The sequence below is a fragment of the Pelobates fuscus genome, chromosome 3, assembly GCF_036172605.1.
Source record: "Pelobates fuscus isolate aPelFus1 chromosome 3, aPelFus1.pri, whole genome shotgun sequence".
In the NCBI taxonomy this organism is placed as follows: Eukaryota; Metazoa; Chordata; class Amphibia; order Anura; family Pelobatidae; genus Pelobates; species Pelobates fuscus.
Genome location: NC_086319.1, coordinates 118,446,255 through 118,469,287, shown reverse-complemented (window position 1 = coordinate 118,469,287; position 23,033 = coordinate 118,446,255).

Here is a 23,033-nt window from a genome sequence, read left to right as displayed (position 1 = left end):
ATGGAATTCACAAGATTAAATACTTGTCTGCGCTTTAGGCAGCTGGAAGTTAAAACTGAAGCAAGGCATTCCTATCCGTGGTTGATTTATAGAGGTTAAAGACAGCTGGCTCTGCATCTATATATATATATATATATATATATATATATATCATGCTAGTATGTACGGCTGAGGACTGAATAGCATCATGACCTATAAGCAAGTAAAACTCTAAACAAGAAAACGCAAATGAGAAAAGCATAAACATAAATATCTGGCAGCCGCCGTTGTATCCATATGGTGAACTCAGGCTGGTCGGCTTGTGTTGGTAGCATTTGAAGGTCCCACCAGTGACAATTGCTATTTGTAGTCTGTCCCATAATGGTGGCACTGCTTCAGGGCCGCCACCAGAAATTTTGGGGCCCCTAACTCAGCTCAGGGTCTGGGCCCCCTGGGGCCCGCCTCCAAATACCGCTCACTGGGTCCACACACAGACACAAACGCACACACTGATACATACTAACAGACACACATACTGAAACAGACATACACGCATACAGGCATACATACTGACACACACATACTGAGACATACACACAGGCATACATAGTGACAGACAGACACACATACATACAGACACCGACATACATACATACACACACACACACACACATTCATACATACAGACACTGACATCCATACACACATACATTCATAATGGCATACAGACATACAGACTGACATACATGCATATATACAGACATACTGACAGACATACATGCATACAGACATCCATACACACATACACACAGACCTACGTTCATAATAATATGCAGACATACATTCATACTGACATACAGACATACATATATACATATATAATGACATACAGACATACATATACACATACATACAGACATACATGCATACAGACATACATGTATGCATACAGACATACACAAACATACATAGACAGACATACATACGTAGACATACATGCATGCAGCCAGACAGACATAGACATACACACAGACATACACACAGACATGCATCCAGGCATACATACATACATACATACAGACAGACAGACATACATGCATAGACATACACACAGACATACATACATACACACATAGACATACGGACAGACATACATGCATGCAGACAGACATACATACACAGACAGACATACATACACATACATGCATCCAGACACACAGACATACATGCATACAGACAGACATACACGCATACAGACATACATGCATGCATCCAGACAGACATACATACATAGACATACATGCATACAGACATGCAGACAGACATACATACACAGACATACATGCATCCAGACACACAGACATACACGCATACAGACAGACATAGACATACAGACAGACATGCATACATCCAGACAGACATACATACATAGACATACATGCATACAGACATACACATACAGACAGACAGACATACATGCATACAGACAGACATACATTCAGACAGACATACATACACAGACATGCATACAGACACACATGCATACAGACACACAGATAGACAGACAGACATACACATACATGCATACAGACATACATACAGACAGACAGACACACATACACATACATGCATACAGACACACAGACATACATACAGACACACACACATACATACACATACATGCAGACAGACACAGACAGACAGACAGACATACACATACATACAGACAGACAGACACAGACATACATACATACATACATACACACACGCAGCTCATTTTCCAGCCACCCTCCTGTCTCTTACCTTTTCTTTGCAGGAGGGTGGCTGGGGATGATGGGAGTCGGCGCTGCTCCCTCTTCATTGCTGGGCTCTCCCTCTTTACGGCTGGGCGGGCGGGCGGGCGGGCTCCTCCCGCGCGGAGTGAGCTGGGAGGAAGTGAGCACTCCCTCCCAGCAGCACTTGCGGCTGCTTTTTTTTTTTTTTTTTTAAAGGGGCCCGGTCGCGCTATACAACGGCCATAGCGCTGACCGGGCCCCTGAAGAATGGGGCTCATCGGGTGGCCCTAAGTGTGTGGGCCACCCGATGGGCCCCACACGTGGGGCCCGGGCGGCCGGGCCCCCCAGGGCCGCCGGGCCCATGACAACTGTTATGGTTGTCATGCCCAGATGGCGGCCCTGCACTGCTTTAAGCAGCGCGCTTGTGTTCAGCCTATGCCCGAAGATGGGTACCTGAAGTCTTGTGCACTGGGGGCTAGGGAGGCCGCAGTACTCTGGAGGCTCTTATGGGCATCCCTCCCGCCCAAGCCCATGGGGGCTCCTGGGGTCTCAGTCCTCCCTTGTAGGGGGTAGACAGGAGGTCCTGGTGGTAGGTAGCCGCTGACTGCGGGCGATCCTCCGTCTGTGTCGATGATGCCATGGGGCACTATCCCTGGTGGCCCTCGGCCTGGGTGATCCTTTAGTGTGGGTTTTGTGTGCTGTGGAGGTGAGTGTGATCGGAGGGGGCCCACTCACCACTCCTGGTCGTCCTCTTGGTGAAGTTGCCTTGCTGCCGCTTGGCGTACCTCCAGCGCGACCCAGAAGCGGTCGAAAATTTCTTCCAGCCTGCTTTGTGTTAGCTGCACTGGAGTGAGAGGCGCTGCCTCGGGTTGCTGGGTGTCTAAATCCCGCTGGGTATGTTGGGCCGTCATTTTGTATGTCCACTGGGCCATAGCTTTAGTAGATTAGGTTGATTTGTGTCGCTTGTGAGCAGGATGCAGACCAGGGTAGACTGGGATGACCCCCACCGGTCCAAAGGGGGGGGGCAGGGCTGAGAGACAAGCTTGGGAGGTCCCAGTGTCGCACAGAACCGGGGGTCAGCCGCACCACCCGTCTGGCAACCGTACTAGGCCTCACTCCAATGACCTCCGTCTGATGTGCCATGCACCCGCAGGTAGCATACGTGGGGTTCCTTGGCTGACTCCAGAAGTAGGTGAGTCTGACAGTTGGAGCTTTAGCTGGCTGCCGTGTGGTAATCAGGCTAGTTGCTGGAATTGAGCTCGGAGCTCATACAATGCACATCTAGCCACCAAGATGTCCAGGCCCCGCCCCCCGAGGTAAAGATTTGACTGGCTGGACACGAGGTGATAGCCCAAAACCATTCCAGGGGATTAGGTGCCCCGGCTGGACTCTGTTTGGGAGTTCCTTTGTGAAAACCATGCAAGGGATTGTCTTAATTTCAGTGTACCAACGCTCCACCTGTTTGGCAGTTCATATCTCCCGAACATCATTCGCATAGTTGGTCGGGAAGTAGAAAGGGCATCAGTCTAATCTTTACCAGGGTTCTTGCGAGTGCCTAGCTGAAAGAGTTTCAGGCACTCTGCTGCCCACGTTCGGGAGACAAAATGGACGCCATTCTTTTGTCTACCACATGCATTTAGTTATACGAAATAGCGGCCACCCACGGCAAGCATTCATTAATTACTTTCTTGGCGGTTTTGCACTTAAGTTGCTGGTGTGAGCCTTCTGATGGGGTACAGGGGTGGTCCTCATTCGGGAGATGAATGGAAGAGGCTCGTATACAATAAGTCCAGAACGGAAAAGGGCAAAACATGCAAAACAGATTAAATTGGTGGTAGGTTTCGCCACAGCTACGTACTCACAAACCCTGACAATATGACAATAGGTATGGGATATAATTTGTGAATATTTGTCAGACAGGAGTTGGATGAGGGGCTGAATTTTGTAGAGGGTGTCAAACAATGGGTCGTTTCTAGGGGGGCACAGTGCATTATCATCAAAATTAAGCAATCACAGCATTTGTATATTGATTCCTCTTAATAACCCCCGGCGAAAGAGGGGTGGTCAGGATGGGGGGCTTGTGTCAGTAGGTCCTGATATTTGGCTTTTTTTCCAGCCATCAGCTCAAATATTTTGACAAGCATAAATAGCCAAACATTGTTAACCATCCCACAAACATCTACAGTTGTTGTGATGTCAGGTGTAGCCGTGAATAGGGTATTTTGGGGGCAGTAAAGTTTTGGGTTACCCATCTTTCATCTGGCACTGCTGGGTGTCCAAAGTCAGAGGCTGTCATAGTGTCACTGTCAGCGAGAGGGTCACTGTCTGATTCACCACTGCCGTATAAGACTGATTTTTTTATTTATTTGTCTACCTGCCTAATATCCACTAACTCACCCACCTCCCAATTCCATTTCTACCCACAGAAAACTCTACACCCAACCAAAACATTAAATTAAAATGCTGATCGCAGACTAAATAGTTGCGACCAGCAATAAATATTTATTTTATTTCATTAAAGAAAAAATGAAAAAAAGCTCTCTGTTCCCAGCTAATCACTGATAAAATACCATACAGCACAGATACTTTACAGTACAGTGATCAAACAGCATGACAGGGGTTAAAATTCAAAACTGCCATAGCTGTCAAAAAGGGTAAAAAAAGACAATATTTTACCATAAAAAACCTAAATATTAATAGTACTAATCATTTTAATCAGACTAATTAAAACTTGACTCCTCCACACATACTTTTTAACTGTGTTTTACAGTAAGTATCAACAGTGCTCTAATGGCATTAATACCCTTCTATCATAGGACGTTTCTGTACACAATGAGGAATTTCCAAAGTTCATCTAGAGATGTGCAGATGGGGCACAAAAGTAATATATGTATATGTAAAGGTGTAGCCTGGATTTGTGAGAGCGGCTTATTTTCCTTTTAAAGGGCATCTTCTCACTTCTTCATATCGTTACCTGGTCGATAATTCTGATTGCCCCTCTTTCCACTCTCCATATTCACACATTTCTTATTTTCTCTCTTTCTACGTTATTACTTTCTCTCTTTATTTTACAGGTCCAAGATAAGTTGGTATCGGCACACACCAACCGACTTTCACATAAACCTATGTTACTTGCACACATATTTTGTTCTTACTATCAGCTATTGATACAGCCTTAAGTGCCATGGCCACTTTGGGTTAAAGCATCTGGTATTTTTGTATCCTAGTATGCTTTAACTCATTGAGATTTGCTTTTGGTTAAAGCATCTGGTATTTTTGTATCCTACTGATGCCTCCATGTACTGAATTGCTGTTGTTCCTGCTCTTCACATTTTGTAGATGATGAAATTCCTTTGATTACCCTATTAGAGAGGAGATCAAGAGCCCTACATATTGATTGGTTTAACTGGAAGGTTTAACTTTGTTTGTATTTTAAATACTAGGGAAACAAAAAATATGACTTGATATATTTTAAAGTAAAACTTAAAAAAATAATAATTCTGTTTTCCTTTCTTGTGTATTTTTCTTTTTAACAGTAGACTTATGTTGGTATTTCCAGTATAAAGTACACAAGACTGGTGAAAATATTGATAACTTCAGGATTGTAATCAGAGGAAAAAAGTTAGTTAATTACTATTATCAAAGCATATTATGCTGCTGTACCATATCTGTATGAAATATCTGCAGGATTTTGAAAAGAGTAAATTAAAAATTCTAATTGATGATTCTTCAAAATGAAATGTAAAAGGATGTGAGGGTAAAAATATAGTCTCTGGAGGCTTCTTTAGTGCTTTATACTTTTAGCTATCTTCATGTAAACATGCGAATCCACCCAAATTATTCAAAATATTAATTTTAAAAAGAAACAAAGTGGAAGGGTTTTTGCAACTGCAGAACACTGACTGACTTCAAAGATTCTTTTTTAAAAGAGAACACTTTGTGATGGAAATGTTCTCCCCTTTGGGTGTTTTCAACCAACATTTGATAATGTATATATCCTTTTCCCCAAAATGTTTTGTCTGTCAAATTAACAACTTTTGTTGTTGCTGTGAAAGTGGACAGATGCAAAAAAACAATCTTTATAACTAGATGCAGAATAAACATATTATTTCTTAGGAGTGAGAATGATGCTTTATTAGTGTAGCTGAAAATAAGTATCAATAAAACATTACTCTAATCTTATAGCAATATGTTACTTATGAGACATGAAAGTGTACTAAAGGTTAAATAAATGTGGGTAAATAAAAAGAACAACAAAAACAAAGTAGTGGGGAATGTAAGTGACTTTTAAAAAATTGATTCTGGGATAAATCTATGGAGAAGCAGAAGAACAGATATAAGCCTTGCAAACAGTTATAATATATAGAAAGTGACATCGTCTTTAACAAACACTGGAACAGAACATCCTCTGGCAGTTTATTTTGTTTCATTATTCGTCCATATGGCATTTCAGAGTTCAGGATTTTAGACCATGTGCCCAATCACACAAAATTCTGATTTCATGTGTTCTTTTCCTCAATAAATAACACAATGCATCCTACCTGTTGAACCTGTATTTTGTATTGTATATTTTAAATTGGAACATCACACATTGGAGACATATGAGCCAAAACATATGAGAATCATCCTAATCATCATGTCACATTAACATTGTGCATTGCAAATAAAAATAGTTTTCAAGTTTGATCTTTGGTTAACAGATTTCACACACGTGTCATATGTTAAATTTAAATTCATTTTCTTTTTTAAACAATCTTTATTTAGTATATTTTCTTTACAAAAACAGAAAAAGAAAAGGGACACACACAGAAAACACATTTTTTTGTATGCCATTATTCGGATCACATATTTGTTATATCTGATAACATTTGTATCTTGTAATACATTTTTTATTGGACTAACATAATTTTTTAATGACAAGCTTTCGGGAGAACCTCCCTTTCTCAAATCTGAAGCAATTCTGAGCAAGACGACACATAGAATTCAAAGTTGAGTTGTGGTATAGGTACTGACACATACAGATGCAGGATAAAGTATGTGAACCCCTTGGAATTATATGGATTTCTGCACAAATTGGTCATAAAATGTGATCTGATCATCATCTAAGTCACAACAATAGACAATCACAGTCTGCTTAAACTAATAACACACAAAGAATGAAATGTTGTCATGTTTTTATTGAACACACCATGTAAACAATCACAGTGCAGGTGGAAAAAGTATGTGAACCCCTAGACTAATGACATCTGCAAGAGCTAATTGGAGTGAGATGTCAGCCAACTGGAGTCCAATCAATGAGATGAGATTGGAGGTGTTGGTTACAGCTGCCCTGCCCTATAAAAAAAAACACACAGCAGTTCTGGGTTTGCTTTTCACAAGAAGCATTGCCTGATGTGAATGATGCCTCGCACAAAAGAGCTCTCAGAAGACCTACGATTAAGAATTGTTGACTTGCATAAAGCTGGAAAGGGTTATAAAAGTATCTCCAAAAGCCTTGCTGTTCATCAGTCCATGGTAAGACAAATTGTCTATAAGTGGAGAAAGTTCAGCACTGCTGCTACTCTCCCTAGGAGTGGCTGTCCTGTAAAGATGACTGCAAGAGCACAGCGCAGACTGCTCAATGAGGTGAAGAAGAATCCTAGAGTGTCAGCTAAATACTTACAAAAGTCACTGGCAAATGCTAACATCCCTGTTAGCGAATCTACAATACGTAAAACACTAAACAAGAATGGATTTCATGGGAGGATACCACAGAGGAAGCCACTGCTGTCCAAACAAAACATTGCTGCATGTTTACAGTTTGCACAAGGGCACCTGGATGTTCCACAGCAGCACTGACAAAATATTCTGTGAACACATAACACTATGTGTGACAAAAAAGAGGCACAGCACACCAACATCAAAACCTCATCCCAACTGTGAAGTATGGTGGTGGGGGCATCATGGTTTGGGGCTGCTTTGCTGCATCAGGGCCTGGACGGATTGCTCTCATCGAAGGAAAAATGAATTCCCAAGTTTATCAAGACATGTTGCAGGAGAACTTAAGGCCGTTTGTCTACCAGCTGAAGCTCAACAGAAGATGGGTGTTGCAACACGACAATGACCCAAAGCATAGAAGTAAATCAGCAACAGAATAGCTTAAATAGAAGAAAATACGCCTTCTGAAGTGGCCCAGTCAGAATCCTGACCTCAACCCGATTGAGATGCTGTGGCATGACCTCAAGAAAGTGATTCACACCAAACATCACAAGAATATTGCTGAACTGAAACAGTTCTGTAAAGAGGAATGGTCAAGAATTACTCCTAACCAATGTGCACGTCTTATCAGCAACTACAGGAAACGTTTGGTTGAAGTTATTGCTGCCAAAGGAGGTTCAACCAGTTATTGAATCCAAGGGTTCACATACTTTTTCCACCTGCACTCTGAATGTTTACATGGTGTGTTCAATAAAAAACATGGCAACATTTCATTCTTTGTGTGTTATTAGTTTAAGCAGACTGTGATTTGTCTATTGTTGTGACTTAGATGATGATCAGATCACATTTTATGACCAATTTGTGCAGAAATCCATATCATTCCAAAGGGTTCACATACTTTTTTCTTGCAACTGTACATACTGAAATACATACACATACATACATACATACATACTGACATACATACATCAGTTTTAGTGATGGTGGAGAATAAGCGTCTGCGAGCCATCGTTAACGCTGATAAGTCTGCAAAGAGAGATATCCGTTCATATGGTATCGGCAGTGTCCGCGAGGATCTGGCCGCAGTGAGGAGCACTTCCTTTGATTTGAAGTTATGGAAGAGGACTATTATGTCTCTTGGCATGTCTGCCGTAAAGCAGGGGGGTCTCGGTAACCGGTGCACTCTATCCAACTCCCATGCTGTGCCAGTTAGGCAGGGGACCAGTACCTCACACATGGTCTGAATGTAGGCCGCTATTTTTTCGTTAGGCAGGGAGTTTGTTATGACCCTGAATCTCACATTATTTCTCTGTGACTGGTCTTCCATATAAGCCAGTTTGTGCAATAGTTTGGCGTTGTCTTCCTCCAGGGTTTGGAGTCGGTCCGCCATAGCATTGGAGGCTGTGCAGAGATCCTCTGTTTTTTTCTCCAGGTGATCTGTTCTATCTCCCAATTCAGAAATTTCCTGGTGAATGCTGGAGGTGATGAAGTATTCCCTGATGGTGGCTCTCAGATCCTGGAGAATTTGTTTTAGGTAGTCTTTAGTGATATGGTCATCCTCCTTGCCTCTTTGTGAAAAGCTAGGTGCCAAAGATTCTTCCCCTTCCTGAGAGAGAGCTCCGGCGTCGGCGCCATCTTGGGCCTGTTTTTGACGGTCTTTCTTGCTGGACCTCAGCGGATCCGTAATCTTCATTTGCTTTGAGGGTGACATATTCTCACTCCTGTGGGGCTTCCTCCATTATTTTGTGTCGTAAACTCGGTCGTCTCGTGCAATTAGTTGCTGTATAGGCTAAATATGGAGCGGAGCTCTTACTCCATGCGTCCGTTCAGGCCGGATGTCGGACATGCCCCCCTAAATCTCAGATATTTAATGATTTTCTCTGGCTACTTCATTTAAAATGTGCTCCTGTTCAAACCAAAACATGAATTCATATGCCATAGCATATGCCACCCCCACCACAGTTCATGATATTTGTAAATAAAAATTGTGTTTACATTTAAATTAATTGCATTTCATGGCAATCAAAAGCCGTTCCATAAGGTATTCTATTGGGGGGCCTGAATAGGAAGTTGACATACTTAGAATTTCGCTCATGGCCTGAATCCCATATGTACGTGGGATTATGGTATACAGACTTTGGACATCTAGTGTAACTAATAGAATGTCCAGATTTGGTGTAAGGATGATCTCACAAATATGATTTAGAAAGTCTTGTGTATCCTTTAGATTCGGAAGGATTCTGATGCTTTCTTTGACATGAAAATCGATTCATTTCGCTATCGGTTCTATCAATCCATCCCTGGCAGAAACAATCGGTCTGCCTAGTGGATCCTCCAAACTAAAAATAAAACAAAATAAAACAAAAAAACAAAGAAGCAATAATATGATAAATGAGCTGTACACTAGATAACAAAAGATAACTGTGGAAAAATGTGGAAAACACCAAAGTAAACAAACATGCAATGTGCACAGATGTTGAAAAGTGCATCAAATGCCTCTAAGTGTACCTGCTAAATATGCAAAAATGTGGGAAAACATATAATCTTTGAATACAGTTACTATGTATCTAAATATATAATATAACAAACTAATATGGCAAAACTATCCAGAAATCACAATAAATAATGAATGCATGATGAATCAATCTAAGACACTCTAGTGCAGTGGTAGTCAACCTTTTTTTACCTACCGCCCACTAATGCAACTTTTTGGTTGAAAAAATTTCCTTACCGCCCACCAGTTTTCGCGCAAATGCAGAATATTTTTTAGAAAGGAGGGTGTTTTACAAAAAATAAATGTACGTACATTTATCTTTTTATTTCTACTTAATGCAGGTTTATAAGGTTTTTAACTTTATAAAGTTTAATGAGAAAACAATAAAGTAAATTGAAATTACCTTTACTAGTGATTAATGAGATCCTTGAGGTTGATGCTGCGAGACTAAATATTTGATATCTGGTTCGATTTTCGTAAGGAACAAACGAAGGTCTCTTTCAGTGATATTCAGACGACTTCTCTGTTTGCGCATAATATGATTTCTCATATTATCTCTCTATGATTTTTCTTGTGCGTCAGCTCATCTCCTCTCCCTCCTCAATTCCCCTCCCCACCTTTTTTTTCCCCCTTTTTTCTATTTTTTAACCTTCCTTGTAGCAATGCCCAGTAGGAAGGCTGAGCTAGGTAGCCCACTTACTATATAGTCCACTATAACAGACAGACACACGTACAAGACACACGTACAAGACACACATACAGACACACACACGACACACATACATACACACACACGACACATACACACACACACGACAAATACACACACACGACACATACACACACACACACGACACATACATACACACACGACACATACATACACACACACACAACACATACACACACACGACATACATACACACACACACACACACAACACACATACAGACACAAATACAGACACATAGATACACAAATACAGACCCATAGATACACACACACGACACATACATACACACACACACAACACATACATACACGACACATACAGACACACACGACACATACAGACACACACGACACATACATACATACATACATACACACGACACATACAGACACACACAACACATACAGACACACACGACACACACACACGTACATACATACACACACGACACATACATACACACACACACACACGACACATACATACACACACACACACACAAACACACACGACACATACAGACACACACGACACATACACACACACACACACACATACACAAGACACACACGACACATACAGGAACACAGACAGACACACATACACACAAGACACATACATACAGACACACACAAGACACACATACCAACAGACAGTCACACATACATACACACACACACACACACACGACACACATATATACAGACACACACACACACACAAGACATACATACAAAGACACACACACACACACACATTATATTTAAGTCACCCTCCTGTTTCCTACCTTTTAGATTCAGGAGGGTGACTTTCCCTGGGGTCCAGTGGTGGCTCAGGTGGATGGGAGTCAGAGTTCCCACTCTGACTCCCTGGTCTTCCTCCCGCGCGGCTCTCAGGGTTAGCTGGGAGGAGTGATGTGCAGTCACTTCCTCCCAGCTGTGCGATGTAATCACAGGGGGCCCGGTCGCGCTGTTAAAGCGCCCAGCGCTGACCGGGCCCCCTTACAATCCACATCCATCGGGTGGCCCTGACAGCATGGGCCACCCGATGGACCCCTCCATATGCGGCCCCGGCGGTTTGCCGCGCGGGCCGGAGCCGCAATTTGTCACGGCGGTACCCCTGCTCGCACCCGCCCGCCCGTCCGCCCGGTCGTCAAAACCTGGAAATCCCTACCGCCCACCTGAAATCCTAAAACGCCCACTAGTGGGCGGTAGGGACCAGGTTGACGACCCATGCTCTAGTGTATGCAAAAAATAAATAAATATCCTAATACATAGGAGCATGATGGAACTATTCATGCAGGGAAAAAAAAGTCATGCAAAAGAGATAGATGGAAATCTGATCAAGAGAACATTACGAATAGCAACACAACTAGCAAAAATAGCAAAATTGAAATCCCTTGATTAAAGAAACAGAATAAACTACATTTTTATTGAGGCCCCTGGGGGCTACAGTGTCCAAATAGTGAATCAAATATGCTTCACGCCTCAAAAGCAATTTAGATCTGTCATCCCATGGGGAGGAACAAGGACATAATCTTTTGCAATGAAGCGGAGTGTAAGGAGAAGATGTTGGACAGCCAAGATATTTTTAGTTACTAGTTTGTCTGTGCATTGATCCTGGAAAGCAGTTATGACCCCAGATCTGTGACCTCTAATGTGATCTCTTAGGGTAAGGTTGGTTTTGCCCATGTATTAAAGGATCACTATAGGGTCAGGAACACAAACGTGTATTCCTGACCCTATAGTGTTAAAATCACCATCTAGCCCCACTGGGCCCCTCATGCCTCCATAAATATAGCAAAATCGTACTGTATTCAAGCCAGAATCTGTAGATCTGCATGCTGTTTGCCTCAAAAAAAAAAAAAACAAGCAGTCTGCTGACATCATCAGAAGTGGTGACCTGATCCAATCACAGTGCTTCCCCGTAGGATTGGCTGAGACTGACAAAGAGGCAGATCAGGGGCAGAGCCAGCATGATTCAAACACAGCCCTGGTCAATCAGCATCTCCTCATAGAGATTAATTTAATCAATTAATCTCTATGAGGAAAGTTCAGTGTCTGCATGCAGAGGGCGGAGATACTGAATGTTTGGATGCATTTTAGGAAGCCATGACCCAGGAAGGCTATCTGAGGAGTGGCTAGTGAAGTGATCACTAGGCTGTAATGTAAACACTGCATTTTCTGTGAAAAGACAGTGTTTAGAGCAAAAAGCTTGAAGGTAATGATTCTACACACCAGAACAAATTCAATAAGCTGTAGTTGTTCTGGTGACTAGGGTGTCCCTTTAAATATACAACATGATCTGTGGTACATGTGATTTAATGTCTGATAGTGATTCATTTTTCACTATAAGGATGAGCAAAGGAAGATCCGCTAACCATATGGCTGCATGTAACGCAGAATGAGCACTTGAAACAACCCTTCTTTTTGATTTGTACTGTTCTTTTGTAGCAATGGATCGGTTCACTGTGCACAAGTAAGTTCTGCAAATTGCAACTTGTTATATAATTAACAATCGGTGTTTCTTGAAAAAAAGATATATGGAAGGTTGCTGTCAGATTGTAGGATACTCCTATGTTTATAAATGAAGTCCCTAATGTGCTTGATGCCTGTATGGGATGTCAAAGGTAGAAACATTTTCTTACAAGCTACCTCTGTTGTTATGGTGGATGTTTAGACCATTTTTCCAAAGCTTTGGATTTGGCTGCAGATAGTACCCAGGAATGAAAACCACTATCCCAAAATCGGTCCCACATTTGCTGTAATTGGTTCTCTCGAGTTTGTGTCACTATTGTATCTATAAGAAAATAAATAGTGCAGCGCACTCAGACTACAAAACAATACAAAAAACAAAGAAGGCTACTAAAATGCCTAACTAACTAAGTATAACTATGGGGATTTGGTTCCACCATATGGCCATATGTTGTTAAGCCCACCACTACTTTCAAAGTACCCCATTATTGGTGGGTCCTACACTACAATGTGGGAGACAAATAAATAGTAATAGTGTTATAAATAAAACAGTGTTAAATACTAGTAAGAGCATAGTGAGTATACAAACATAAGTGATGAAAGCAATTAAAAACAGTGTTAAAACTAAATAATTAATGTGTTAGTGCTAAAAATGAGTATACTCACTAATGCAGATGACTGTGCTCACTGGAAAAAATAATAAAAGTGACTTGACTACTGATAAACTCCTCCTTAATATACACACCTGTGGCCACCTCTAAAGGAGACTCTGAAGCTGGGGGGGCCTGGGCGGGGTGCTTAACCCCTAAGGAATCTGGTCTGTACTCCAAATATAATATAAACAGAGAAAGGATAGGGGGCACTCCCGAGACCTGAATTTTGCATGAAAGGTGCTACCGCGGTGACCAAAATTTCATGAATGAGAAAATAAATAGTGCGGCGCACTCAGACTACAAAACAATACAAAAAACAAAGAAGGCTACTAAAATGCCTAACTAAGTATAAGCCATATGGTGGAACCAAATCCCCATATTTATACTTAGTTAGGCATTTTAGTAGCCTTCTTTGTTTTTTGTATTGTTTTGTAGTCTGAGTGCGCCGCACTATTTATTTTCTCATTCATGAAATTTTGGTCACAGCGGCAGCACCTTTCATGCAAAATTCAGGTCTCGGGAGTGCCCCCTATCCTTTCACTATTGTATCTATAGGCAAGTAAAAATTGAGAAATACTCAAAGTCTTTAAATTAGTGGGTGAAAACTAGGAGCAATGTGTCATGGTCAATGTGTTTACAGTATAGAGTGTACCCCAGTCTGTTATTCATTCTATATTGTATACATCCAAAAATTGAATCATAGATTCATTGCATACGGGTGTTAATTTGACTGATGTAGGTAATGAATTGATCTGGTCAACCATCGTTTGCAACTTGTCCAACGTCCCCCTCCAAATGACAAATCTTAAAGGAACACTATAGTCACCTAAACAACTTTAGCTTAATGAAGCAGTTTTTGTGTGTAGATCTCAGGTTTCACTGCTCAATTCACTGACATTTAGGAGTTAAATCACTTTGTTTCTGTTTATGCAGCCCTTGTCACATCTCCCCTGGCTCTGATTGGCACAGTCTGCATGAAAAAAAATAATTGGTTTAGCTTTCAATCAGATGTAATTTACCTTAAACAATTGTATCTCTTTCTCTGTAAATTGAACTTTAATCCCTTAAGGACACATGACATGTGTGACATGTCATGATTCCCTTTTATTCCAGAAGTTTGGTCCTTAAGGGGTTAATCACATACAGGAGGCTCTTGCAGGGTCCTGCAAGCTATTAACATAGCAGGGGATAGGAAACTAAATTAAACAAAACTTGCAATAAAGGAAGGATAAATTGCAGATGACTCTATACAGAAAATGTTTAGGGAGGCTGTGCAAGTCACATGTAGGGAGGTTTGACTAGGGTTCATAAACAAAGTGATTTAACTCCTAAATGGCAGAGAATTGAGCAGTAAGATTGCAGGGGCATGATCTATACACCAAAACTGCTTAATTAACCCCTTAAGGACCAAACTTCTGGAATAAAAGGGAATCATGCCATGTCGCACATGTTATGTGTCCTTAAGGGGTTAAGCTAAAGTTGTTTTGGTGACTATAGTGTCCCTTTAAGTACTTTATAATTTTTGTTCCAAAAACTGACAGTATATAGAATGTATCTTAAAATTTGAAGTAATTGCAGATTAAAGCAATAAACAAAAATCCCCGCAAATATTCAAGTGGGGGGGCCTTTGTAGGATAAGGACTCCATAGACATTCTCAAACTGCTAGGACCCCTTGGCTGTATGGTATCAATGTGTACACACTTTGCACATCTAATGTGACAAAGAGAACATTAGTTTCATGATCCAGAGGAATATCTTGAATCCGATCCAAGAAATCATGTGTGTCTCTAAGACTTGTTGGCAGGTCTCTGACACAGTCCTCTATGTAAAAATCCACATATTTGGCAATAGGTTCAATAGGTTCAATAAAGTGTATTTTGGGGTGCGTGTCTAGGACCGGATGAATAGGATGGGTCATGTATAAATATTTGGACAACTTGTATCCAAAAACCCAGCTGCTAATTCAGTCTTGACATGAGCACTGATTATTTATTGGAATTTCCTAACAGGGTCATAAGTAAGTAGTTGGTAGGTGTAACATATTAATCCTCATATTGGGGTATCTGCGCTCAGCGGCCATGCGTCAGTGTTCCTGACTCCTGCAACATGTTGGTGGCCCCGGCCGCTACGGATCCACGCCAAATTATAGTCCCACGTCCGCCCACAGTGATGATGACATTAGCGTGCGTATGACGTCATGCGGGAGACGCGCGCCTCACTAGTTCAAAAGGGGGGATGTGGCACATAGTGACCCCCGCGCCCCAACCTGTGACCTGCGGGTGGGGGCTATTAATATGAATGGGAGGAACTAATGAGCGGCGGGTGGGGACCCTAAATAAATAAATAATGGGGGGGGAAATAATGTCCCCCCCAGGTCCCCACCCATAAGCGGCAGGTGGGGACCCTAAATAAATAATGGGGGGACCTAATGGCCACCCCAGGTCACCACCCGCTGTGGGTGGGGACCCTAATTAATTAAATAATGGGTGTGACCTGGGTTCTCGCTGTTTAGCCAACATGGCCCTACTTCACAGATTTAACCTCCCTTTTATCAATATGGGGATCATTGTGACCCCCATACTGATTTATATTTTGTTTGAAATGACAGTGACATGCTTAGGCGACGTGCCCCTACTCGCGGCATACCTCGAGTAGGGCATGCAGGAGGATTTAACCTCCCTTTTATTAATATGTTTTAATGCTGGGGGAGAGGGGAAGGAATAGTTAGTTATTACTAATAGGGAGCTGGTAGAGCTGCCGGCTCCCTCCTTTTTTTTGTGCTGTTTTTGTCCTAATGGACGAAAACAAGTTATTTTTTAATGAATTTCGTTTGAAAACAAATGGTTTGCAGACAAAATTCGGAATTGACAAAATACATTTTTATTTAGTATGAAATCATTCATATAAAACTAAAATTTTACTAGTGCACATGTGTAGTCTTTAGAGACTTTAATAGGAGCAGTCTCAGTAGAGTGAAGGGGACCGAAGCCCGACTGAGCGGGTCAAGGAGAGAGTTGGAATTGAGGAAGCAAGTCAGATTGGTAAAGACAAGTCTTTCCAGAAGCTTTAAGGAGAAAAAGAGCAGGTATATGGGACGATAGTCAGAAGGGGAGGACGGGTCAAGAGATTTTTTTTTTTTTTAAGATGGGTACTACAGTTGCATATTTAAGTGCTGCAGGGACAACACCAGAAGAGAGAGAGCAGTTGAAGATGTGTGTTAAGGAAAGCACAAGATAAGAAGAGAGAGATCTGATAAGGAGAGACGGGACAGGATCAAGCGGCAAGTGGTGGGTCGAGAGGAAAGGAGAAGCGCAGCCACCTCTTGTTCAGTAGCCTGGGAGAAAGTCTGAAGGGGTAGGAAAGGCATGACCTAGGTGTGGTTGAGAAAGAGAGGGGCAAGGTGGTGAGAATTCTTACCTTAGCTGTTCAATCTTATTGGTAAAGTAGCATGTGAAGCTATCGGCTGTAAGGTTAGTTTGGGGAGTGGCCACAGCAAGGCAAAGAAGAGAGTTAAAGGTATTAAAAAGACGACTGGGATTGCAGGAGCATGAGCTAGTGAGGGAGGAAATGTATGACTGTTTGGCAAGGGCTGTGCTGTATGAATGCAACATGAATTTTTAGTGGAGGAAGTCAGACTGGGTGCGTGACTTCCTCCAGCAGCGTTCAACGGGGGGGGGGGGGGGGGGCATCTCTGCAAGTAGCGTGTTGATATAGTGTGCAACGGTTGGGGGCATGTTCTCCTCAAGGTGCATGTTTGGAGTGGGGCTGCAGCGTCCAGGGCAGAGGTGAGGGTAGTGTTATATGAGAAGATAGCCAGTGAGGGACAGGAGAAAGTAGGGATGAATAGAAGTTGAATCAATATTAGCTGATAGCTGCTGGAGGTCAATACAATTCAGATTTCTTCTTAGTTGAAGGGGGTCAGGTTGAGGATTATGGGGTATGGGGCTATTGAGAGCAAATGATAAGAAGTGGTGATCTGTGAGAGGAAATTAATACTAATAGGTAACATTATTGTTCTCTCTTTCTCAATCTAGCAAATAGTTTACTTAGTATTTATGGACCACAAGCTTAATCAAAATGAAAAATTATTTTTTAATTAGTTATAGTTTTGCATTATAACCCCCAATTCTTGTATGAAAACTGCTTGTTGTACTCATAGAGATAACACCCCATTTGTGGATTTTCATAGCAACTAGTGAACATGTTTAATGAAGAGTAAACTGCTGTAATCAATTGTTATTAATTACTTAGTAGGCTAAACTGTTAAATGCAATTAATGTAATTATGGATGTTTTAGTACCTTAAAGAAATCTGTACAGGGCTATAAAAATATAAACAATGGAAATTAGGTAATTAGGATTGAAAAATTAATACTATAAATCATTATGTATTCTAAAACAATTAATTCTTAGCTGTTTTGTAGGGCATTTATACGAAACATTAAAAAAACATTATTTAAAAAAAAAACATTGTTATTTTAAGGATCTGTTATTTAATAAACTTAGAATGAAAACAATGCAACTTACAATTGTTTCACAACATCCCAATTTAAAACATCTTTAATATTTCGTAATTATTTTTCATACAAAATAATTAATTTTAAAATATAGCTGCTTATTAGTAGATGGTGAGTTATTTCAATGTTTAGTTAACAGGAAATAGTTCAATATATCTCCGATATCTTTTCATGTTCACTTCTCTCGATATGTATTCTTTAGGCTATCCATATGAGCTACTCTGACTAAGTAAATAAATAGGTTTTAGCCTTTAGATCTACATTTTAAGGTGCCCTTTCCGACTCTGAACTAATGTGTTTTTCTCTTAGAGGGAAATACAGTTCAGTCTGGAAATATTTGGACACCGACACAAGTTTTATTTTGCATGTTTACCAAAATAAGTTAGTTACATAATGAAGTGTAGCCTCTCATGCTTTAATTCGAAGGTATTAATTTTAGAGTTTTAGGAATTACAGCCCTTTAATACCTAGCCCCCTCTTTTTCAAGGGACCAAAAGTAATTGGACAACTGACACAAAAGCTGTTTCATGGACAGATGTGATCTATCATTATTTCTTCATAAATTAAACAGGTAAAATATCTGAAGTTGATTCCAGATGTGACCATTCTTAGGCAGCAAAAAAAATAAAAAAATAATACATCAGAGAGATAGCAGGTACTGTAGGTGTAGCCAAATTAACAGTTTGCCACATTCTGAGAAAACGTACCGGTGAGTGCTGCAACACAAAAAAGGCCTGGACTTCTACGGAAAATAACAGAAGTCAATGACCAAAGGATTCTTTCCATGGTAAAGAAAAACTCCTTCACAACATCCTGCCAAGTGAAAAATACTCTCCAGGTGGTAGGCATGTTATGATTTATGTCTACCATAAAGAGAAGACTTCACAAGAGCAAATACAGAGGGTCAAGTAGCAGGTCAGATGTAAGTTTGCCAAAAAAAAAAAATCGAAAAAAGCCGGCCCATTTCTGGAACAGCACTATTTGGACAGATGAAACTAAGATCAACCTGTAGAATGATGGGAAGAAGACATGTATGGAGATGGCTTGGAATGGCTCATGAATCGAAGCATAGTACCTCATCTGTAAAACATGGTGGAGGCAGTGTGATGGTATGGGCATGCATGGCTTCCAATAGCACCGGGTTACTAATGTTGATTGATGATGTGATAGAAGACAGAAGCAACCAAATTAATTCTAAGCTTTTTAGGGATATTTTGTTGGCGCAGATTCAGCTAAATTCAGCAAAGTTTATTGGACAGTGCTTTACTTTACAGATCGACAACGATCCAAAACATAATATGAAAGCAACCCAGGAGTTTTTAAGGCAAAGAAGTTGAATATTGTGCAATAGCCAAGTCAATCACCTGATCTCAACCTGATCAAGCATGCATTTACTTGCTGAAGATAAAACGTAAGGCAGAAAGACTCACAAGCAAACAAACAACTGAAGACAGCTGCAGTAAAGGCCTGGCAAAGCATCACATAGGAGGAAACCCAGTGTTTTGGTGATGTCCATGCATTCCAAATTTTAAGCAGACATTGCCTGTGAAGGATTCTCGACAAAGTACTAAAAAAAAAAAAAAAAAATCAACATTGTATTTACGATTGTGTATATTTGTCTAATTACATTTGAGCCCCTGAAATATGAGTACTGTGTATGGAAATGGTTGCAGATCCTTAAAGTATAATATTATTGTTCAACCTCTTTAACTGAAGTTGAAAGTCTGTACTTGCATCTTGTTGTTTCATTTCAAATCCACTGTGGTGGCATACAGAGCCAAAATTATGAAAAGTGTGTGTGTGTGTGTGTGTGTTCAAACATTTTCAGACCAAATTTGTATCTTCCTTTATAGGCTAATTTTATTCCCAATTTTAAGAACATACCATTTTGAGGAGTTTTTATCCCTATTTATACTTGATGACTGGCTACCATAATTTGATCTTGACAAAGTAAAACTCTTTTATACAATATGAACAGATCTGTGGCTACTACATGGAGGACATGTAGTGTTGGTGCCTAGAAGAGTATTTGTCTATTTTTAAAGGGCAAATGCAGTGTTTACATTACAGCCTAGGGATATCTCCACTGGCCACTCCTCAGATGGCTGCTACATGTGCTTACTGTGGCAGTGCTGGTTAGTTTGCAGCACTGCCATTCAGTGTCTCCACCCTCTGCATGGAGACACTTAACTTTCCTCATAGAGATGCATTGATTCAATGTATCTCTATGAGGAGATACTGATTGACCAGGGCTGTGTTTGGCTTGTGCTGGCTCTGCCCCTGATCTGCCTCCTTGACAATCTCAGCCAATCCTATGGGAATGCATTGTGATTGGCTTTTGTTCAACACTTCTGATTGTGTGAGCTAAACAGGCAGATCGGGGCAGAGCCAGCACCAGACTGCAATAAAAGTAAGATTTTGCTGTATTTAGGGGGAAGGGGGGGGGGGAACAGAGGGGAGTGAGGACTAGATGGTGGTTTAACACTATATGGTCAAGAATACATGTTTCCGTTCCTGAACCTATAATGTTCCTTTAATGCTTTTAGAAGTAGACAAATGTTATTTATCTTATTAAAGAAGCTTGCACTTTGGGTCACTATTGGTTTGTCTTTATTAAATGTAAACTAAAGAACATAAATATCAATGCAATAAATTCATACTAAATGAAAGGGATACTCTAAGCATTAAAACATATTACGTTTAATGAAATCTTTTTTTTGTGTGTGCAGATCATGCCCCAGCAATCTCACCGCTGAATCATCTGCCATTTAGGCGTTAAACATTTTTTTTGTTTATCCAGGAGTAGCCAAACCGACCCTGGCTGTGACATACACAGACATCACTGTTTTTTTTTTTTCAAATCAGATCTTACAGCACATTGTGCTTACTTCAGCAGTTTGTATCTTCCGCTCTGTTAAAATTCTAAATGAAACATACTTTGCAATAAAGGAAGCTTACACATTAGATTAGGGGCAGACCAGCACATGTAAGTCGCAAAGCTTTACTGAGACTAAAGCAATCCTAACACTGACACTTACCATAGCAATAACAATAAAAATATCTGAAGTTGTGTAATATAATATATAATGCTAAAAAATTATTATGGGAAAATAATGACCCTTGGGTTTATGGAGACATTCTTAACATGCTTGATCCTTTATATCACAATTTGTTTTAATGTCTCCAGGACCCTTCATTGGGTTTATGATACAACATAGCATATATTTATATAAGCTGATTCTAAAGTAGGTTTCTTCTGTAAGACATTGTATGTAACAGTGTATAACTGTGTTGGTTATCACCAGTGCTGTAGATTACCAAACTAATGGCTCCTTGCATTATGTTACAATAGATGTGACATAATGTGAGTAAATCAAATCTTTGACATGACGTCTATCTCTACTCTGCTCCTATCTAGAAAATATTACATCTTAATATTGATATTAAATATTACATCAAACGTTGTTATATATTTGTATTGTTCAATTTGCATGCATTATGGTTGCTAAATAAGGCACTACCAATGGTAAAGTTAAAGTACAATTTCTTTAAATTATTTATTCATTATATTTCATGTTTAAATAGTATTGGATGATTAATAGTACTTGTATATTTACCCCGTTTCATTCTTTATTTGATGTTATTATAATCAATATTTTGTTTGGTTTATAATCATATTTAAGACTTTCAATAAAACATATGAAAGAAAACATTACATCTGGAGAAATGGGCAAATTATTCATCTGTTTTTTTTTTCTGTCTTCCACAGCGGTAAGGATTGTTTTAACATGCCAAAATACTGTGTGGGCTTTTTTTTTTGAAGGCACAGCCCGGACCAATGTATTTTCCTTGAAAGTAAATACAACCATCTGAGTAAAGTGACCTAAGATTGGTCGTTTTCAATATGCCAATGCTATATAAGTTACATAGGAAAGCCCCTAGTTTAATCAACTGGTTGAACACTGGTCTCAATAAGTTCATTTGGCAATCACTAACTGCTGAGTCTTGTTTTCCTAATAATTTACTTACATTATTGGTGTTTTTAAATTTTTAGCTACCCATATTGCTTGCTTTTTGCTTCTTTATAATAAATGTGTTGAATATAAAATGTTAAATTGATACCAAAGTCACCAGAATAAATATAGCTTAATGTAGTGGTCCTGGTGTCTATAGCCTGTCCCTGCATGCTTTTTTAATGTACACTCTGCCTATACAGAGACAAGGCAGTGTTTACATTACTTCCTAGGGACACCTCTCACTCAGATGACCACTAGGTGCTTCCTGCATCAGTGCTCTGCATGGAAAAACTGAACGCTCCCCATAAAGATGCATTGATGCAATACAAGTTTGAATTCCTGACCATATAGTGTTCCTTTAATAAGCATCTACCTTATGGGCAGCCTACAGCATTCCAGATTTTGTAGACTACACATTCCCTGATGCATTACCAAGCAACAGAGGCACAAGATATGTTTTTTCCATCACCAGCCCAGAGCACAAAAAACACTGGGAATTTTCTAAAACTGTTGTGAACAGAAAAATAAATAAGATTAACTTTTGTGGTCCAAGAAGCCTTAGATTAACTCCAACTAAAGCTCCTTGCCTGGTCCCATCAGACACAATCAAAGCTTTGTTCCGGGAGCATGATCATGATACTTCAAATATGGGTGCCATGTCCCCCCTTCCCATTTTAAACATGTAGCTGGAAGCA